The sequence below is a fragment of the Miscanthus floridulus genome, chromosome 17, assembly GCF_019320115.1.
Source record: "Miscanthus floridulus cultivar M001 chromosome 17, ASM1932011v1, whole genome shotgun sequence".
In the NCBI taxonomy this organism is placed as follows: domain Eukaryota; kingdom Viridiplantae; phylum Streptophyta; class Magnoliopsida; order Poales; family Poaceae; genus Miscanthus; species Miscanthus floridulus.
Genome location: NC_089596.1, coordinates 106,758,841 through 106,781,042, shown reverse-complemented (window position 1 = coordinate 106,781,042; position 22,202 = coordinate 106,758,841). Strand labels below are relative to the sequence as shown.

The 22,202-nt window shown below is 43.3% G+C and overlaps 2 long non-coding RNA genes across 2 annotated transcripts; both read right to left on the bottom strand.

Moving 5' to 3' along the window:
• Positions 1-9,387: 9,387 nt before the first annotated feature.
• Positions 9,388-9,959, bottom strand: LOC136514777 (uncharacterized). The gene is made up of 3 exons (XR_010773856.1): positions 9,859-9,959; positions 9,722-9,787; positions 9,388-9,662 (listed from the first exon to the last, which is right to left on the bottom strand). It is a non-coding gene; the product is annotated as an uncharacterized lncRNA (long non-coding RNA).
• A 10,041-nt stretch (positions 9,960-20,000) lies between these two features.
• LOC136514776 (uncharacterized) lies at positions 20,001-20,572 on the bottom strand. Its single transcript, XR_010773855.1, has 3 exons — positions 20,472-20,572; positions 20,335-20,400; positions 20,001-20,275 (listed from the first exon to the last, which is right to left on the bottom strand). It is a non-coding gene; the product is annotated as an uncharacterized lncRNA (long non-coding RNA).
• Between the last annotated feature and the right edge of the window lie 1,630 nt (positions 20,573-22,202).

Below are 22,202 nucleotides of genomic sequence, written 5' to 3'. Positions count from 1 at the left end.
CAGGGCCTAGAAAATATTCTCAGTGGGGAGGATCCCTAATTGATTCTGTGGTTGGTACTTTCCTTACACAGAATTCTACTGATAATTTATCAAGGCAAAATGAGGATCCATAAAACGAGATCGAGATGGAAGGGAGGGAAGAGTGTATGAAGGTTGTACTCACACGAATGGATGGATGAAGGACCTGTCCTCGGAGCAGTTGCAAATCATGAGGGCGAGTTGCCCGATGTGCGAGGCCTCCTCTTGCTCCTTCTGCTCGACGCAGTTGCAAATCCCTAATTTTTGTAGCTCCAGAATAATTAGTTTACTAGATAGATAATGATGCCATATTTCGAATAAAGATTACATTGATAGAATGGAATAAAGAAACACCTTGGAATTGTATAACTAAAATAATTATTGGGAAATAACATCTTATTTGACAACATGGATACATAGACCAGTGTTAGAGCTATCTCGTTAGCTTGTGAGGCGTCATCGGATTTCTAAGCATTTCGGCTGTCGTTGATTATTTACATCTATGCATTTACATCAATGCATATCATATAGGTATGATGATGGATCAACAGATCAATTCAAGGATGATTGGGAATCTGAAGATGATGCAATGGGCTTTTTATTCAGTTGATGGTGGATGATCTTGTTGACACCGTTTTTTGCACATGTCAAAATAATCGGAGTGGACCAATCGGCAAGGGGAAAGTTATTGAATACTTTGATAGCCAATGAAAGCCAGTTTGTAAAAATGGTTGCCGATAGTTGGTGATGATTGATGGAAAGGTTGATTTGGACTCGGGCGTTGCCGATGAGGTTGGAGGAGTTGTTGTCGATACCGATGAAGGAAGACTTAAAGACTACTGCCGATGAAACAGGGAGTATGCCGATGAAGGAAGACTTGAAGATTACTGCCGATGAAGCAGGGAGTATGCCGATGAAGGAAGACTTGAAGACTACTGCCGATGAAGCAGGGAGTATGCCGATGAAGGAAGACTTGAAGCTTGCTGCCGATGAAATAGGGAGTATGCCGATGGGAAGGAGGACAGTGAGATTTCCATCGTAATTAAGGCGGACAGGGAAATAGATAGGAGTTGGTTTCCTTTTCTGTATTTGTTAGGTTATGATTCGTGTAAGAGTCACGTGTTTCCTTAGATACGGGATTGGTGTCCTAGTTGTGTTTGGTTGTGTCTCTTTAGATCAGGGTATAAATATGGAGTAAAGGGCAATGTAATAGATAACATCAATCAATATCAAAACCAACTTTTACTCCTATTTACATCTACTTTTCGGCGACTTCGTCAATTTGCATATTTTTCTTTTTACGAGTTCTCATTGATTCGGCGAGCTGCATCGCTTCAGTGCGATCTTCGGCGATTCTCGAGTTCCGCGTGAGCACCTCTTGGCCGTGACTTCCGGGCGTATCGCTGTTGTCAGGACCAAAGTGTTCGTTTCTTCATCCTTGTCGATTAGCAGGTCAAATCGACTGGCACGCTTTGGATATCGATTCGGGTATTAGCCCTTTGTGTTTGCAGATCACTTTTTGCATCAACACATCTTTTGGCATGCCCGGTGGGACACTTCAACCAATATGTTCAACTCCGAGATCGATCCAGGGAACATTATCGCAGTATCAGAAGAAGATCTCAAGGAAGAACAGAGGCAGGCTATGGAAAAGGCTGTAGAAGAATACAAGCAGCTTTGTCTGAGATCGTTTAGCTTGAACAAGAGTGGACAAGTCATCCAGAAGCAAGATTTGCCGTTGCCTCGGCAGGTTACCTTTGACTCCAATCCTGGTAAACTTCAAGAGATGGTTAATTCTGCAGTAAATCATGCTTTGATTAATCATTCCAATGTGCTGTCCAATACTGTTCATAATGCTGTGGTTCGAACTCTCAAAGAAGGACAAGCGGCACCGCATTACGTTGGGCCTGCCTATCATCAACCAGAGCCGGCATCTGTCAAAACTCCATCGGCTCCTTCGGCCGTTGTGGGTACAGAAGTTACTTCCCCTCCAGTATTGGCAAGTTCACCTAATATACAATCTACACCGATACAATCAGATCAGGTGTTACCAGGAGGGCGAGTTCAACTTAATACAGATCTATCGGCATCAGCTATGTCAGGTCCTGTGTCTCAGAATAACCAGATTCCTACTAATTGGTGGGGATATGGCATGCCTCCAGAGTCATCTGCTTTCAATCCTAGATTACCTCAAGTATTTGATGCAGCAGCAAGAGCGCCTATATCATCGGCCGTTTCGCCGATGGCTCAAGTGCCTCAATATGCCGCAACTACTTCTGTACAACCAACTCCAGGAGGTTTCCAGATGCCTATGATTCAAACATTCAATTCAAGTCCATCGGCGAGCGTACTGCCGATGCAGCAGAAAGCCCCTGCTATGAGTCAAACTGGGGTTCAGTTCATGCCTCAAACCAGTTATAATTATCCAACAATATCAGCAAATTACCAGCCATCGGTAAGTTTTGTGCCGATGAGTTCTAATAATGATTGGTCAGGACAGTTACCTGTTCAACATACAGTTCAGCGAAATCAGCAGGTTGCAGGGATTCAACAAGGTCATATGCAAGCTGGTTTCCAGAATCAAGCATCGGCAGCCCAGCCGATGAATCCTTTCCAACAGGTTAATGGACCACAAGTAGCGGCAAATATGCCGATTGCTGGAGATCGTGGGCCACAAAGATATGTGGAAGGATGTCAGCAGGCACCTCCTGTAGAAATTCAACCAGTTCGTCAACAGGAGGCTGATGCTTTTTGGGCCGATAAGATAGCAGAGATTATGAAGGATCAGTTTGGGATAAAGCCCAAGGTCAATACTTATTCTTATCGGACCCCATACCCTCCTGCATACGATTTAATTCCTCTCCCAAATCGGTACAAGGTACCGGATTTCACTAAATTCTCTGGGCAAGATGATACATCGACAATGGAACATGTCAATCGCTTCATTATTCAATGTGGAGAGGCAGCTAACAGAGATGAATTAAGAGTTCGATTATTTTCATCATCTTTGTCTGGATCAGCATTTACATGGTTCATTTCATTGCCACCAAATTCTATTATTACTTGGGTTGATCTAGAAAAACAATTCCACAAGTATTTCTTTGCTGGAATCCATGAAAAGAAGCTTACCGATTTAGTAAAATTGAGACAGCGTAATGATGAATCGGTAGAGAGCTTTGTACAAAGGCTACGAGATGTAAAAAATAAGTGCTACAGCCTGGTGCTGGATGATCGGCAGCTTGCCGATTTGGCTTTCCAGGGGTTATTGCCACATCTTAAGGACAGATATGCTTCTCAGGAATTTGAAAGCCTCAGTCATCTTGTGCAAAGGATTTCTGATCAAGATACTAGGGTTTTTGAACCTAAAAAGAACTGGAGTAAAAAGGTATCATTTGTTGAAGATGTAGGAGATTCTGACTCTGATGAAGAACCAGTTATCGGCTTAGCTGAGTGGGTTAAGAATAAAAAGCCGATATCATGTCCCTTTGGTCAAAAAGAGCCAGAAAAGTTTACCTTTGATATCACCAAGGCCGATAAAATATTTGATCTTCTGCTTCAAGAGGGCCAAATTAAGCTGTCACCTAATCACGTGATCCCATCGGCAGAAGAGTTGAAGAAGATTTTGTACTGCAAGTGGCACAATGCAACTTCACACAGTACAAATGAGTGCAAGGTATTCAGGCAACAGTTACAGTCGGCTATTGAATCTGGGAGAATTAAGTTTGGTACTTCCAAGACCCAGAAGCCGATGAAAATTGATCAACACCCTTTTCCAGCAAATATGTTGGATGCCAAAGGAAAGACCAAGGTATTGACATCAGAGGCTGCTGAGAAAAACGCGTCAGTAGACCCCCAACATCGGATAACTACCGATGATGCAAAGAGTAAGGGTTTGCTAGGGGAAAGCAGTAGTTCCAAAAAACCTCCTCGACCTGGCATTGTGATTACTCATCGAAGGCAGCAGGAGGGTTGGCGTCAACGTAATGACCGATATCGGCAACAGCAAGAAATGAGACGTCAGGAAGAGTGGAATCGACATAAAGATCATTGGAGATGTCCGTTCTTCATCCATTGCTGGGAAGAAGGTATTAAATTGCCAACTGTTGAAAATTGCCCTGAGTGTAATGGTTATTACGGAGTCAATCGTTCAGAAAGGAGGTTTCAACGTGGTAATCAGGGATTGTCTATCAACGAGCCGATCAGAGGCAGGGCATCAGTGCATGATCGGCTGGGGGGCAGACTTAGTGTACATGAGAGGCTTGGTAAACGCGCTGGATATTTTCCAAGAAATCAAGAGGAGCTTGAGGAGATGGCAAACGCAAGAGTTCCCGATGAGGAGATATTCTACAGGGACCCTAATATACGTCGCGTAGAACTAACTAGGACTTGTTATCAGCCGGTTTGGAAAACCAAGTTTCCTCGATGGTGCCCAGAGGGTCTGACGAAGACGCAGAGGAGGAGGATGCAACGTGAGCGTCAGGAGGATTTATACCAGGAGGAAAATTCCTCCAATGAAAGGCCTGGTCATCAGCAGTGGCAGGTAAAACACAAAAATAAGGGTCCATCGGCAGATGTTAATATGGTATTCATGTTGCCGATGGAGTTTCTGGCACTATCTGATAATGAGGAAGAAGTTGTTTTCTCTGATCAAGTAGCTCAGCTAACGCTAGATCCAATGATGGCTGTTTTTGAGAAACCTACCGATGACGAGAGACAGCATCTTAAGGCTTTATTTGTGAAGGGCAGAGTTGATGGGCAGCCTGTGTCTAAGGTACTTATTGATGGAGGGGCTGCGATTAATATTATGCCTTACGTGATGTATCGGAAACTTGGTAAGGGAGAGCAAGACTTGACCAAAACCGATATGATGTTGAAAGATTTTGAAGGCAATGTGTCACCGGCTAAAGGGGCAGTATGCGTTGAATTGACCATCGGCAGCAAAACCTTGCCAACGACGTTCTTTGTTATCAACGGCAAGGGTGCATATAATCTGCTTCTAGGGAGGGATTGGATTCATGCTAATTGTTGTGTTCCTTCTACAATGCATCAATGCCTCGTACAATGGATTGGGGATAAGATTGAAGTCGTCCCTGGTGATTCTTCTTATATCATCGCATCGGCAGAATCAGATACTTATGAGCGAACTAAATGCATATCAGGAGAAGCTTGGGAAAAAGAGTTCCTTAGAGTTGCTGATTATGAAATTCCACCGATCCAAGCAGTCGGTTCTGAAGAGGAGTTTTAATGGATAGGTTTGCCGATGATGGAAAATTAGGTCAAGGGTTCACATCGGCAGATGATTTAGTAGAAGTAGATATCGGTGATGGTGATAGGTCGAGGCCTACTTTTATTAGTGCTAAGTTAGATTCTAAGTGTAAGCAGCGAATAACAGATTTGTTAAAAGAATATAAAGATTGTTTTGCTTGGGATTATACTGAGATGCCCGGGTTAGACCGATCGATAGTTGAACATCGGTTACCTATCAAATCTGGATTTCGGCCACATCAGCAGCCAGCGCGCCGATGCAACCCTAATGTACTTCCTGACATTAAGGCCGAAATAACTAAATTAATTGAAGCAAAGTTTATTCGGCAATGTCGATACGTAGAGTGTATCTCTAATGTGGTTCCTGTTTATAAGAAAAATGGAAAACTTCGTGTTTGTATTGATTTCAGGAATCTCAACAAAGCCACGCCGATGGATGGCTATCCAATGCCGATTGCTGATTTGTTGATTGATGCTGCGGCTGGACATCAAATTATCAGCTTCATGGATGGTAATGCAGGTTACAATCAAATATTCATGGCTGAGGAAGATATTCCCAAGACTGCTTTTAGATGTCCAGGACATGTGGGGTTGTTCGAGTGGATAGTCATGACGTTTGGTTTGAAAAATGCCGGTGCTACTTATCAACGGGCTATGAACTTTATTTTTCATGAGTACATTGGCACATTAGTGGAGATCTACATTGATGATGTAGTAATTAAGTCTGGAGATATCACAGCACATTTAGCCGATCTGCGAAAGATATTGGAGTGCACAAGGAAGCATGGATTGAAGATGAATCCTAATAAATGTGCATTCGGTGTATCGGCAGGACAATTCTTGGGTTTTATGGTGCATCAGCGGGGCATTGAAATCAGTAGGAAGTCTATTGATGCAATTAACAAGGTAATTGCTCCTGCCAATAAGACTGAATTACAATCTTTGGTCGGTAAGATTAATTTCATTAGAAGATTCATATCTAATCTGTCGGGTAAGATCAAGGCGTTCAGCCCACTACTTAGATTGAAAGCTGATCAGGAATTTGTATGGGGAGTTGAACAGCAATTAGCCCTTGATGAAATTAAGAAATATTTATCAAATCCTCCAGTGCTAGTTCCACCTCAACATGGGAAGCCTTTTAGGTTATATTTGTCAGCTGATGATGCAGTTATCGGTTCAGCTCTTATTCAAGAATTTGAAGGGAAAGAACGTGTTATTTATTATTTGAGCAGGAGATTAGTGGATACTGAGACGAGGTATTCGGCTATCGAGAAATTGTGTCTGTGCTTATACTTTTCTTGTATTAAATTAAGGCATTATTTGTTATCTGCCGAATGTACGGTCATATGCAAAGACGATGTGGTCAAGTATATGCTGTCGATGCCGATATTAAGTGGTAGAATCGGCAAGTGGATTTTAGCATTATCAGAATTTGAACTACGCTACAAATCAGCTAAGGCAGTTAAAGGGCAAGTGATGGCTGATTTCGTCACTCAGCATTGTAACACGGTGGATTCTCTGGGGATTGCTCCCTGGACACTTTTCTTCGATGGGTCCACATGTGGTGAAGGGGCAGGTATCGGCATTGTGTTAATTTCACCTCAAGGAAAGAAGTATGAGTTTTCATTGCCGATTGTTGCTACAGCGACAAATAATCAAGCTGAATACCAAGCCTTGATAAAGGGGTTAGAATTGCTGAAGGAGATACATGCCGATGTTGTTGAAATTTTTGGTGACTCTATGCTAGTTATAAATCAATTGGCTGGAACTTATGAATGCCGAAGTGAGGCCTTGATTTCGTATTATGAAAGGTGTTTGCAATTATTGAAAGGATTTAGAGATTTTTGTCTTGAGCATATCTCTCGATTGCATAATGAGGAAGCTAATCGACTAGCTCAGCATGCTTCAGGGTATCAGACCATTCAGGAAGTGCTAACATCGGCAGTTGATACCGATGACTGGAGGAAAGAGATTGTCGATTATTTAAAGGATCCAGGTAGAAAGGTTAAGAGACGTATAAGGTTCCAAGCTACCAAATATGTGCTCCTCGATGATGAATTATATTATCGAACTATAGATGGAGTTTTACTCAGATGTGTTAGCAATGATGAATCGAAAAGCTTGATGGGTGAAATTCATGAAGGAGTATGTGGGGCACATCAATCGGCTTTCAAGATGAAATGGATGATCAGAAGGAATGGGTACTATTGGCCGACTATTCTTGAAGATTGTTTTAAATATTTTAAGGGATGCCAGGGGTGTCAAAAGTTTGGTAATATTCAAAGAGCGCCTGCATCGGCTATGAATCCTATAATCAAACCATGGCCGTTCCGGGGATGGGCTATTGATCTCATTGGTCAGATTTATCCGCCATCGAGTAAAGGACATAAATTTATTCTGGTTGCTATCGATTATTTCACAAAGTGGGTTGAGGCAATTCCTCTAAAAAAGGTTACATCGGTCAATATGATTGATTTTGTGAAAGAGCATATTGTTTACCGATTTGGTATTCCTCAGACTATCACTACCGATCAGGGTACTATGTTTACATCGGGAGAATTTGATGAGTTTGCTGTAGGTATGGGAATTAAAATTTTAAATTCTTCTCCATATTATGCTCAAGCTAATGGTCAAGCTGAGGCTTCTAACAAAGGGATCATCAAACTTATTAAGCGCAAAATTGAAGAAAATCCTAGGAGGTGGCATACAGTATTAAATGAAGCCTTGTGGTCATATCGGATGTCATGCCATGGTGCAACCAAAGTAACGCCTTATCAGTTAGTATATGGACACGATGCAGTGTTGCCTTGGGAAATTAAGGTTGGCTCTAGACGAATACGTTCTCAAAATCAGCTGACAGCCGATGAGTATAATACTCTTATGAAAGATGAGTTGGAAGATGTGGCAGGTCATCGGTTAAGGGCTTTAGTTAGTATTGAAGAAAATAAGAAAAGAGTAGCTAGATGGTATGACAAGAAGGTGAAAGTAAAAGAGTTTGCCGATGGAGATCTGATCTGGAAATTGGTTTTACCGATTGGGACTAAAAGTTCAAAGTTTGGAAAGTGGTCTCCTAATTGGGAAGGTCCATATCGGATAAATCAGTCTATTCCTGGTAATGCCTATATTTTAGAAACCCTCGAAGGGGTTGTGTTTCCCAGAGCGTTAAATGGAAAATATTTAAAGAAATATTACCCTAGTATATGGACAGATGCATAAAAGTATAAGTGCCGATAACAGTACTATCGGCTAGAATTATGCAAGGGTATCAATGTCTCATAAAGTGCCGATACCATAAATAAGATTACACGTTCAGCAAGGATTGGATAGCTAATATCGCACGCAGGCGAATCTGGTCAGCTTCTTCCATTTCTTTGATATCGTCATCGGCAGCACCTTCCACAGGCTTGAGTTTCTTCTTCATGGCTAAAGCTTTGCGAGCTTGGATATCTCTTTCTTGCTGAAGGGCTTTGACGGCATTGGGTAGCTGGCTTTCTTCTTGTTGAGCATGAGTTAAGGCTGCATCGATTTCTTTCAATTCGGCCAATAGAGCTGCCTTCCTTGCCGATAGATCCAAGATTTTCTGCTTAAGTGCAGCACCCGAAGTCTGCAAGTTGACGATGCCCTTGTGCTTCTCATCAGCGATTTGTTTCAGTTGTAGCATCTCCTCTTTAAGTTGAGCTTGAGCTGCTCTATCGGCAATGCGCTGAGCAGCCCGTTGATATTGCAGTTGACGACTTTCTAAGTGAGCTGCTGGGAAGAGTATTTCTTCAACATCGGCAGGGACCTGGCCGCGAATTGTTTTGAAAATTGCCTTTGCGGGGTCCGAATCATCTACCAGTTGGGCGGTACCTTGCTGTAGCAAATTCAGGAGGGTTTCCAACTTAGATTTAGTCTCTGCCGATATTGTTCCCAATGCAAGGGAAGAACTTGTTTCCTCTCCATCGTCGTTAGAAATGTCAATAGCAAAGGAAAACAGGCTGTTCGGGGAATCTTGTTCCTGAGAGAAAGACAAGGAAATCAATCAGGGGTAAGTATGAGTATTGTAAAATCAGATAGGTTGATCGGTCTACCTGTTTCAAGGCAATTTCTTGTGCTTGACTGGAGGAAGCAACCTGGAGTATGTCGTGTGGATCGGCTGAGCTTGCCGATGGGATATCTTCTGTGACTTCATCGGTGGTGGGCTCTTGAGGTATGATGACCGATGACATTGGGGCAGATGCAGGGATCGGCATAGACCTTTGTCGTTTTGGCTGTGCTTCAGTATCTGTTGAAGCTTTGCGCTTTGCTTGGACATCGGCAATGATTGGCTGGGGGGCATCAACACTTGTTGGTTGTGAAGCTTGGGCATCTGGTACGTTTGCCGATGTGCCCAGTTGTTGCTGCAAAACAAGTGTGAGATATGATATTTAACAGATAAAATGTAAAGTCAAGAAGCTACCTCTGAAGGAGTGGTGCTTGATATCGGCGGAATTGCCGATGACGATCCCGTAGCAGCTCTTACCCCCTAATGATTAAGGTTAATGTAGTTTGTGATCGGCATAAGTGAAAATAAAATAAAATAAACAAGGTTGTTACCTTAAAGGCTTTGACCAAGGTTGTAGCAGCGGCCGATGGGGTAGCCCTGGATGTAGCCAATTTGGACTTAGAAGTGATGGTCTTAGTACGAATCTTCTGGTGGGTCAGAGCGGCTAAGGTGGGAGCGTTGTAGCCGATCGGCGATGTTGGGGAAATAGGCCGGAGGTTGAAGGGTTTCCCACTTTTGCTCACCGATGGTGCTGGGTTGTTAACCTGTTACAAGGGAATCAGTTACTAATAAATGAAAAGAAAAGCAGAAGGGAGTTCAAGGAAACTTACCGCGTCGTCAGGGATGGCATATTCAGAATCGATCATGTGCCGATATGTGTGAGCAGAAGTCGCGAACAGTTGCTCTTTCCACTCTCGCCACCATTGCTTGTATGACTCGGTGATGAAAGATATTGGTGTCCAGGTGGATATATCAACATCTGTGGTATCGGCATCAGGAGAAAGTTGTACTACCTTGTTCCAGTCTGTTCCGCAGGTGATTGTTTCCCTGGGTTTGATCACATCGGCAAAGCAGAGTTTGATTGGCAGTTGCCCAAAAGCCAATTGGCGGGATACTGCCGATGGGTTGTAAAATTCATATGTGATGTTGGTGTTTTTCCCGCTGCCGAATGTGTTTACTGGAATTGCCCTGGGAGTGATGATAGCCATCATGAGCTCATTATCTTGATTCAGAGTGTCATCGGCAAAGTTGAAAAGAAGGGGGAATCTGTTTTCTTCGTCGATGTAAGGCACCCAGGCCCTATGATCACGAGAAAGGCCATTATAGAAGCTTTGAAAAAATCCGCCGATTTGGTCTTCGTTGGCTTCTGTTCCAGGAAGGACAATTATGGCTTCACCAAAATTGAGGGGTGAGCGTGTTGCCGATTCATCATCCCCGAGCACATAATCTTCAGCAATTTCTCGTGGGAATTGTTGAGCAAAAAAGTCCCATTGCAAACGTTTGTGCATATGGGCATTCAGCCACATGTTGATGAACCACCACGGGCCTCCCTAGGTTGCCGATGGGTTCGCCAAGCAGGAGTTTCTGAGACACTTGGTGAAGAAGATGATAAGTAGAGCTCAGAAGGTATCGGCCAAGAGGAAACCTTACGCCATTAGCCAGAAGTTCAGCTGCAGGGAGGAAGGCGTTGGTTGGTCCTACTGATCGACCACAGAAGATAAATTTTTCTAACCACATATTCAGGAATGTGGCATGTTCCCTCTGGCTAGGTGTCCCGGTTTTCTGGTATTCTTGAATATATCCTGTCCAACCGCCGATGTTACGGGTATTCACTCTATATTCAGGCTTTCTACCATAGATGGAGCCTTCATCGGCAGTTGAGATGTCCAAGCCAGTAAGCATGTGGACATCGGCAAGGGTAGGGGTAGCTGGGCCATGTCCAAACATAAAAGTATTGGTCGTATCTGACCAGAAATAAGCAGCTGCAATTATCATTGATTCATTTTTCTGCATATCGGCAATAGAGAGCCTGATACATTGGTCTAACTTTCGCTCTGCCCAGTATACTTGCATCGATCTATTGACCCTCAAATACCAATCTTTCCACCCTTTGGTGGTTTTGGGCCAAGATCGGAATGTGTCTTTCCACAAGTTCAGAGAGAAATTTTGGGCTCTAAAGGGGATTCTGTTAACCTCTGCGTTGATCAGATCGGTTGGATCTGGGTTGCCCATTGGTCCAAGGCATTGGACGTGTGGCTGATCGGTTGGGATAACTAATTTGTTGCGCAGTTCCTAAGGTTATGGAATCCAGAAGACAGAAGAAAAGAAAAATCACCAACTGAATAAATTTGCAAAAAGATCAAAGTAAAAGGTAATGGAAGTGGAGCGAACCGCGGGGACGTCGAAGTTGATGGCCATTGTCTTGAGGAAGGTGGAGATACGAGCCGGGGACTTGAAGTTAGCGCCGGAGAAGGGTTCTGGTTGGTTGAGGTCGCGCGGTTGTTCGTCGGAGTCGCCGCCGGAGAGAGAGAGAATGCCAAGGATTGGAGGCTGAAGATAGAAAATGAGGGTTCTGGAGAAATCTATTTATAAGCCGGCCAGGATAAGGGTATTTTGGACTTATCTCTATGACGCGCGCATATAGGTCAAGGCGGTGCAGGGGGATATGGTAACTATTCGCGCGATAATCAGGGGATTGTACAGATGAGTTAATAACAAGCAATCATGACTTGGAAGGGATATTGATACATGATATTTTAATTCTTAAAATGGCAGCATTATCATGTTAGGATCTTGCCGATGGGTTATTATTTTGGTATCTCAATCAAGGCAAGAGTGGTTGGCGATTGTGCGATATTTACTGAGGTGCGTGGATCAAGATTAGATTTGATTGGATTTGATAACAAATCAAGTTTTGGCTTGGAGAATGAGTTACGGTAATTGGGCAAAGGCAAGCGTTATCTGGAGTAAATTTCGGAGCATTAATGGTTTTATACTCCGAAATTGGGGGGCATGTGTTGACACCGTTTTTTGCACATGTCAAAATAATCGGAGTGGACCAATCGGCAAGGGGAAAGTTATTGAATACTTTGATAGCCAATGAAAGCCAGTTTGTAAAAATGGTTGCCGATAGTTGGTGATGATTGATGGAAAGGTTGATTTGGACTCGGGCGTTGCCGATGAGGTTGGAGGAGTTGTTGTCGATACCGATGAAGGAAGACTTAAAGACTACTGCCGATGAAACAGGGAGTATGCCGATGAAGGAAGACTTGAAGATTACTGCCGATGAAGCAGGGAGTATGCCGATGAAGGAAGACTTGAAGACTACTGCCGATGAAGCAGGGAGTATGCCGATGAAGGAAGACTTGAAGCCTGCTGCCGATGAAATAGGGAGTATGCCGATGGGAAGGAGGACAGTGAGATTTCCATCGTAATTAAGGCGGACAGGGAAATAGATAGGAGTGTGGGGATATGGCATGCCTCCAGAGTCATCTGCTTTCAATCCTAGATTACCTCAAGTATTTGATGCAGCAGCAAGAGCGCCTATATCATCGGCCGTTTCGCCGATGGCTCAAGTGCCTCAATATGCCGCAACTACTTCTGTACAACCAACTCCAGGAGGTTTCCAGATGCCTATGATTCAAACATTCAATTCAAGTCCATCGGCGAGCGTACTGCCGATGCAGCAGAAAGCCCCTGCTATGAGTCAAACTGGGGTTCAGTTCATGCCTCAAACCAGTTATAATTATCCAACAATATCAGCAAATTACCAGCCATCGGTAAGTTTTGTGCCGATGAGTTCTAATAATGATTGGTCAGGACAGTTACCTGTTCAACATACAGTTCAGCGAAATCAGCAGGTTGCAGGGATTCAACAAGGTCATATGCAAGCTGGTTTCCAGAATCAAGCATCGGCAGCCCAGCCGATGAATCCTTTCCAACAGGTTAATGGACCACAAGTAGCGGCAAATATGCCGATTGCTGGAGATCGTGGGCCACAAAGATATGTGGAAGGATGTCAGCAGGCACCTCCTGTAGAAATTCAACCAGTTCGTCAACAGGAGGCTGATGCTTTTTGGGCCGATAAGATAGCAGAGATTATGAAGGATCAGTTTGGGATAAAGCCCAAGGTCAATACTTATTCTTATCGGACCCCATACCCTCCTGCATACGATTTAATTCCTCTCCCAAATCGGTACAAGGTACCGGATTTCACTAAATTCTCTGGGCAAGATGATACATCGACAATGGAACATGTCAATCGCTTCATTATTCAATGTGGAGAGGCAGCTAACAGAGATGAATTAAGAGTTCGATTATTTTCATCATCTTTGTCTGGATCAGCATTTACATGGTTCATTTCATTGCCACCAAATTCTATTATTACTTGGGTTGATCTAGAAAAACAATTCCACAAGTATTTCTTTGCTGGAATCCATGAAAAGAAGCTTACCGATTTAGTAAAATTGAGACAGCGTAATGATGAATCGGTAGAGAGCTTTGTACAAAGGCTACGAGATGTAAAAAATAAGTGCTACAGCCTGGTGCTGGATGATCGGCAGCTTGCCGATTTGGCTTTCCAGGGGTTATTGCCACATCTTAAGGACAGATATGCTTCTCAGGAATTTGAAAGCCTCAGTCATCTTGTGCAAAGGATTTCTGATCAAGATACTAGGGTTTTTGAACCTAAAAAGAACTGGAGTAAAAAGGTATCATTTGTTGAAGATGTAGGAGATTCTGACTCTGATGAAGAACCAGTTATCGGCTTAGCTGAGTGGGTTAAGAATAAAAAGCCGATATCATGTCCCTTTGGTCAAAAAGAGCCAGAAAAGTTTACCTTTGATATCACCAAGGCCGATAAAATATTTGATCTTCTGCTTCAAGAGGGCCAAATTAAGCTGTCACCTAATCACGTGATCCCATCGGCAGAAGAGTTGAAGAAGATTTTGTACTGCAAGTGGCACAATGCAACTTCACACAGTACAAATGAGTGCAAGGTATTCAGGCAACAGTTACAGTCGGCTATTGAATCTGGGAGAATTAAGTTTGGTACTTCCAAGACCCAGAAGCCGATGAAAATTGATCAACACCCTTTTCCAGCAAATATGTTGGATGCCAAAGGAAAGACCAAGGTATTGACATCAGAGGCTGCTGAGAAAAACGCGTCAGTAGACCCCCAACATCGGATAACTACCGATGATGCAAAGAGTAAGGGTTTGCTAGGGGAAAGCAGTAGTTCCAAAAAACCTCCTCGACCTGGCATTGTGATTACTCATCGAAGGCAGCAGGAGGGTTGGCGTCAACGTAATGACCGATATCGGCAACAGCAAGAAATGAGACGTCAGGAAGAGTGGAATCGACATAAAGATCATTGGAGATGTCCGTTCTTCATCCATTGCTGGGAAGAAGGTATTAAATTGCCAACTGTTGAAAATTGCCCTGAGTGTAATGGTTATTACGGAGTCAATCGTTCAGAAAGGAGGTTTCAACGTGGTAATCAGGGATTGTCTATCAACGAGCCGATCAGAGGCAGGGCATCAGTGCATGATCGGCTGGGGGGCAGACTTAGTGTACATGAGAGGCTTGGTAAACGCGCTGGATATTTTCCAAGGAAATCAAGAGGAGCTTGAGGAGATGGCAAACGCAAGAGTTCCCGATGAGGAGATATTCTACAGGGACCCTAATATACGTCGCGTAGAACTAACTAGGACTTGTTATCAGCCGGTTTGGAAAACCAAGTTTCCTCGATGGTGCCCAGAGGGTCTGACGAAGACGCAGAGGAGGAGGATGCAACGTGAGCGTCAGGAGGATTTATACCAGGAGGAAAATTCCTCCAATGAAAGGCCTGGTCATCAGCAGTGGCAGGTAAAACACAAAAATAAGGGTCCATCGGCAGATGTTAATATGGTATTCATGTTGCCGATGGAGTTTCTGGCACTATCTGATAATGAGGAAGAAGTTGTTTTCTCTGATCAAGTAGCTCAGCTAACGCTAGATCCAATGATGGCTGTTTTTGAGAAACCTACCGATGACGAGAGACAGCATCTTAAGGCTTTATTTGTGAAGGGCAGAGTTGATGGGCAGCCTGTGTCTAAGGTACTTATTGATGGAGGGGCTGCGATTAATATTATGCCTTACGTGATGTATCGGAAACTTGGTAAGGGAGAGCAAGACTTGACCAAAACCGATATGATGTTGAAAGATTTTGAAGGCAATGTGTCACCGGCTAAAGGGGCAGTATGCGTTGAATTGACCATCGGCAGCAAAACCTTGCCAACGACGTTCTTTGTTATCAACGGCAAGGGTGCATATAATCTGCTTCTAGGGAGGGATTGGATTCATGCTAATTGTTGTGTTCCTTCTACAATGCATCAATGCCTCGTACAATGGATTGGGGATAAGATTGAAGTCGTCCCTGGTGATTCTTCTTATATCATCGCATCGGCAGAATCAGATACTTATGAGCGAACTAAATGCATATCAGGAGAAGCTTGGGAAAAAGAGTTCCTTAGAGTTGCTGATTATGAAATTCCACCGATCCAAGCAGTCGGTTCTGAAGAGGAGTTTTAATGGATAGGTTTGCCGATGATGGAAAATTAGGTCAAGGGTTCACATCGGCAGATGATTTAGTAGAAGTAGATATCGGTGATGGTGATAGGTCGAGGCCTACTTTTATTAGTGCTAAGTTAGATTCTAAGTGTAAGCAGCGAATAACAGATTTGTTAAAAGAATATAAAGATTGTTTTGCTTGGGATTATACTGAGATGCCCGGGTTAGACCGATCGATAGTTGAACATCGGTTACCTATCAAATCTGGATTTCGGCCACATCAGCAGCCAGCGCGCCGATGCAACCCTAATGTACTTCCTGACATTAAGGCCGAAATAACTAAATTAATTGAAGCAAAGTTTATTCGGCAATGTCGATACGTAGAGTGTATCTCTAATGTGGTTCCTGTTTATAAGAAAAATGGAAAACTTCGTGTTTGTATTGATTTCAGGAATCTCAACAAAGCCACGCCGATGGATGGCTATCCAATGCCGATTGCTGATTTGTTGATTGATGCTGCGGCTGGACATCAAATTATCAGCTTCATGGATGGTAATGCAGGTTACAATCAAATATTCATGGCTGAGGAAGATATTCCCAAGACTGCTTTTAGATGTCCAGGACATGTGGGGTTGTTCGAGTGGATAGTCATGACGTTTGGTTTGAAAAATGCCGGTGCTACTTATCAACGGGCTATGAACTTTATTTTTCATGAGTACATTGGCACATTAGTGGAGATCTACATTGATGATGTAGTAATTAAGTCTGGAGATATCACAGCACATTTAGCCGATCTGCGAAAGATATTGGAGTGCACAAGGAAGCATGGATTGAAGATGAATCCTAATAAATGTGCATTCGGTGTATCGGCAGGACAATTCTTGGGTTTTATGGTGCATCAGCGGGGCATTGAAATCAGTAGGAAGTCTATTGATGCAATTAACAAGGTAATTGCTCCTGCCAATAAGACTGAATTACAATCTTTGGTCGGTAAGATTAATTTCATTAGAAGATTCATATCTAATCTGTCGGGTAAGATCAAGGCGTTCAGCCCACTACTTAGATTGAAAGCTGATCAGGAATTTGTATGGGGAGTTGAACAGCAATTAGCCCTTGATGAAATTAAGAAATATTTATCAAATCCTCCAGTGCTAGTTCCACCTCAACATGGGAAGCCTTTTAGGTTATATTTGTCAGCTGATGATGCAGTTATCGGTTCAGCTCTTATTCAAGAATTTGAAGGGAAAGAACGTGTTATTTATTATTTGAGCAGGAGATTAGTGGATACTGAGACGAGGTATTCGGCTATCGAGAAATTGTGTCTGTGCTTATACTTTTCTTGTATTAAATTAAGGCATTATTTGTTATCTGCCGAATGTACGGTCATATGCAAAGACGATGTGGTCAAGTATATGCTGTCGATGCCGATATTAAGTGGTAGAATCGGCAAGTGGATTTTAGCATTATCAGAATTTGAACTACGCTACAAATCAGCTAAGGCAGTTAAAGGGCAAGTGATGGCTGATTTCGTCACTCAGCATTGTAACACGGTGGATTCTCTGGGGATTGCTCCCTGGACACTTTTCTTCGATGGGTCCACATGTGGTGAAGGGGCAGGTATCGGCATTGTGTTAATTTCACCTCAAGGAAAGAAGTATGAGTTTTCATTGCCGATTGTTGCTACAGCGACAAATAATCAAGCTGAATACCAAGCCTTGATAAAGGGGTTAGAATTGCTGAAGGAGATACATGCCGATGTTGTTGAAATTTTGGTGACTCTATGCTAGTTATAAATCAATTGGCTGGAACTTATGAATGCCGAAGTGAGGCCTTGATTTCGTATTATGAAAGGTGTTTGCAATTATTGAAAGGATTTAGAGATTTTTGTCTTGAGCATATCTCTCGATTGCATAATGAGGAAGCTAATCGACTAGCTCAGCATGCTTCAGGGTATCAGACCATTCAGGAAGTGCTAACATCGGCAGTTGATACCGATGACTGGAGGAAAGAGATTGTCGATTATTTAAAGGATCCAGGTAGAAAGGTTAAGAGACGTATAAGGTTCCAAGCTACCAAATATGTGCTCCTCGATGATGAATTATATTATCGAACTATAGATGGAGTTTTACTCAGATGTGTTAGCAATGATGAATCGAAAAGCTTGATGGGTGAAATTCATGAAGGAGTATGTGGGGCACATCAATCGGCTTTCAAGATGAAATGGATGATCAGAAGGAATGGGTACTATTGGCCGACTATTCTTGAAGATTGTTTTAAATATTTTAAGGGATGCCAGGGGTGTCAAAAGTTTGGTAATATTCAAAGAGCGCCTGCATCGGCTATGAATCCTATAATCAAACCATGGCCGTTCCGGGGATGGGCTATTGATCTCATTGGTCAGATTTATCCGCCATCGAGTAAAGGACATAAATTTATTCTGGTTGCTATCGATTATTTCACAAAGTGGGTTGAGGCAATTCCTCTAAAAAAGGTTACATCGGTCAATATGATTGATTTTGTGAAAGAGCATATTGTTTACCGATTTGGTATTCCTCAGACTATCACTACCGATCAGGGTACTATGTTTACATCGGGAGAATTTGATGAGTTTGCTGTAGGTATGGGAATTAAAATTTTAAATTCTTCTCCATATTATGCTCAAGCTAATGGTCAAGCTGAGGCTTCTAACAAAGGGATCATCAAACTTATTAAGCGCAAAATTGAAGAAAATCCTAGGAGGTGGCATACAGTATTAAATGAAGCCTTGTGGTCATATCGGATGTCATGCCATGGTGCAACCAAAGTAACGCCTTATCAGTTAGTATATGGACACGATGCAGTGTTGCCTTGGGAAATTAAGGTTGGCTCTAGACGAATACGTTCTCAAAATCAGCTGACAGCCGATGAGTATAATACTCTTATGAAAGATGAGTTGGAAGATGTGGCAGGTCATCGGTTAAGGGCTTTAGTTAGTATTGAAGAAAATAAGAAAAGAGTAGCTAGATGGTATGACAAGAAGGTGAAAGTAAAAGAGTTTGCCGATGGAGATCTGATCTGGAAATTGGTTTTACCGATTGGGACTAAAAGTTCAAAGTTTGGAAAGTGGTCTCCTAATTGGGAAGGTCCATATCGGATAAATCAGTCTATTCCTGGTAATGCCTATATTTTAGAAACCCTCGAAGGGGTTGTGTTTCCCAGAGCGTTAAATGGAAAATATTTAAAGAAATATTACCCTAGTATATGGACAGATGCATAAAAGTATAAGTGCCGATAACAGTACTATCGGCTAGAATTATGCAAGGGTATCAATGTCTCATAAAGTGCCGATACCATAAATAAGATTACACGTTCAGCAAGGATTGGATAGCTAATATCGCACGCAGGCGAATCTGGTCAGCTTCTTCCATTTCTTTGATATCGTCATCGGCAGCACCTTCCACAGGCTTGAGTTTCTTCTTCATGGCTAAAGCTTTGCGAGCTTGGATATCTCTTTCTTGCTGAAGGGCTTTGACGGCATTGGGTAGCTGGCTTTCTTCTTGTTGAGCATGAGTTAAGGCTGCATCGATTTCTTTCAATTCGGCCAATAGAGCTGCCTTCCTTGCCGATAGATCCAAGATTTTCTGCTTAAGTGCAGCACCCGAAGTCTGCAAGTTGACGATGCCCTTGTGCTTCTCATCAGCGATTTGTTTCAGTTGTAGCATCTCCTCTTTAAGTTGAGCTTGAGCTGCTCTATCGGCAATGCGCTGAGCAGCCCGTTGATATTGCAGTTGACGACTTTCTAAGTGAGCTGCTGGGAAGAGTATTTCTTCAACATCGGCAGGGACCTGGCCGCGAATTGTTTTGAAAATTGCCTTTGCGGGGTCCGAATCATCTACCAGTTGGGCGGTACCTTGCTGTAGCAAATTCAGGAGGGTTTCCAACTTAGATTTAGTCTCTGCCGATATTGTTCCCAATGCAAGGGAAGAACTTGTTTCCTCTCCATCGTCGTTAGAAATGTCAATAGCAAAGGAAAACAGGCTGTTCGGGGAATCTTGTTCCTGAGAGAAAGACAAGGAAATCAATCAGGGGTAAGTATGAGTATTGTAAAATCAGATAGGTTGATCGGTCTACCTGTTTCAAGGCAATTTCTTGTGCTTGACTGGAGGAAGCAACCTGGAGTATGTCGTGTGGATCGGCTGAGCTTGCCGATGGGATATCTTCTGTGACTTCATCGGTGGTGGGCTCTTGAGGTATGATGACCGATGACATTGGGGCAGATGCAGGGATCGGCATAGACCTTTGTCGTTTTGGCTGTGCTTCAGTATCTGTTGAAGCTTTGCGCTTTGCTTGGACATCGGCAATGATTGGCTGGGGGGCATCAACACTTGTTGGTTGTGAAGCTTGGGCATCTGGTACGTTTGCCGATGTGCCCAGTTGTTGCTGCAAAACAAGTGTGAGATATGATATTTAACAGATAAAATGTAAAGTCAAGAAGCTACCTCTGAAGGAGTGGTGCTTGATATCGGCGGAATTGCCGATGACGATCCCGTAGCAGCTCTTACCCCCTAATGATTAAGGTTAATGTAGTTTGTGATCGGCATAAGTGAAAATAAAATAAAATAAACAAGGTTGTTACCTTAAAGGCTTTGACCAAGGTTGTAGCAGCGGCCGATGGGGTAGCCCTGGATGTAGCCAATTTGGACTTAGAAGTGATGGTCTTAGTACGAATCTTCTGGTGGGTCAGAGCGGCTAAGGTGGGAGCGTTGTAGCCGATCGGCGATGTTGGGGAAATAGGCCGGAGGTTGAAGGGTTTCCCACTTTTGCTCACCGATGGTGCTGGGTTGTTAACCTGTTACAAGGGAATCAGTTACTAATAAATGAAAAGAAAAGCAGAAGGGAGTTCAAGGAAACTTACCGCGTCGTCAGGGATGGCATATTCAGAATCGATCATGTGCCGATATGTGTGAGCAGAAGTCGCGAACAGTTGCTCTTTCCACTCTCGCCACCATTGCTTGTATGACTCGGTGATGAAAGATATTGGTGTCCAGGTGGATATATCAACATCTGTGGTATCGGCATCAGGAGAAAGTTGTACTACCTTGTTCCAGTCTGTTCCGCAGGTGATTGTTTCCCTGGGTTTGATCACATCGGCAAAGCAGAGTTTGATTGGCAGTTGCCCAAAAGCCAATTGGCGGGATACTGCCGATGGGTTGTAAAATTCATATGTGATGTTGGTGTTTTTCCCGCTGCCGAATGTGTTTACTGGAATTGCCCTGGGAGTGATGATAGCCATCATGAGCTCATTATCTTGATTCAGAGTGTCATCGGCAAAGTTGAAAAGAAGGGGGAATCTGTTTTCTTCGTCGATGTAAGGCACCCAGGCCCTATGATCACGAGAAAGGCCATTATAGAAGCTTTGAAAAAATCCGCCGATTTGGTCTTCGTTGGCTTCTGTTCCAGGAAGGACAATTATGGCTTCACCAAAATTGAGGGGTGAGCGTGTTGCCGATTCATCATCCCCGAGCACATAATCTTCAGCAATTTCTCGTGGGAATTGTTGAGCAAAAAAGTCCCATTGCAAACGTTTGTGCATATGGGCATTCAGCCACATGTTGATGAACCACCACGGGCCTCCCAGGTTGCCGATGGGTTCGCCAAGCAGGAGTTTCTGAGACACTTGGTGAAGAAGATGATAAGTAGAGCTCAGAAGGTATCGGCCAAGAGGAAACCTTACGCCATTAGCCAGAAGTTCAGCTGCAGGGAGGAAGGCGTTGGTTGGTCCTACTGATCGACCACAGAAGATAAATTTTTCTAACCACATATTCAGGAATGTGGCATGTTCCCTCTGGCTAGGTGTCCCGGTTTTCTGGTATTCTTGAATATATCCTGTCCAACCGCCGATGTTACGGGTATTCACTCTATATTCAGGCTTTCTACCATAGATGGAGCCTTCATCGGCAGTTGAGATGTCCAAGCCAGTAAGCATGTGGACATCGGCAAGGGTAGGGGTAGCTGGGCCATGTCCAAACATAAAAGTATTGGTCGTATCTGACCAGAAATAAGCAGCTGCAATTATCATTGATTCATTTTTCTGCATATCGGCAATAGAGAGCCTGATACATTGGTCTAACTTTCGCTCTGCCCAGTATACTTGCATCGATCTATTGACCCTCAAATACCAATCTTTCCACCCTTTGGTGGTTTTGGGCCAAGATCGGAATGTGTCTTTCCACAAGTTCAGAGAGAAATTTTGGGCTCTAAAGGGGATTCTGTTAACCTCTGCGTTGATCAGATCGGTTGGATCTGGGTTGCCCATTGGTCCAAGGCATTGGACGTGTGGCTGATCGGTTGGGATAACTAATTTGTT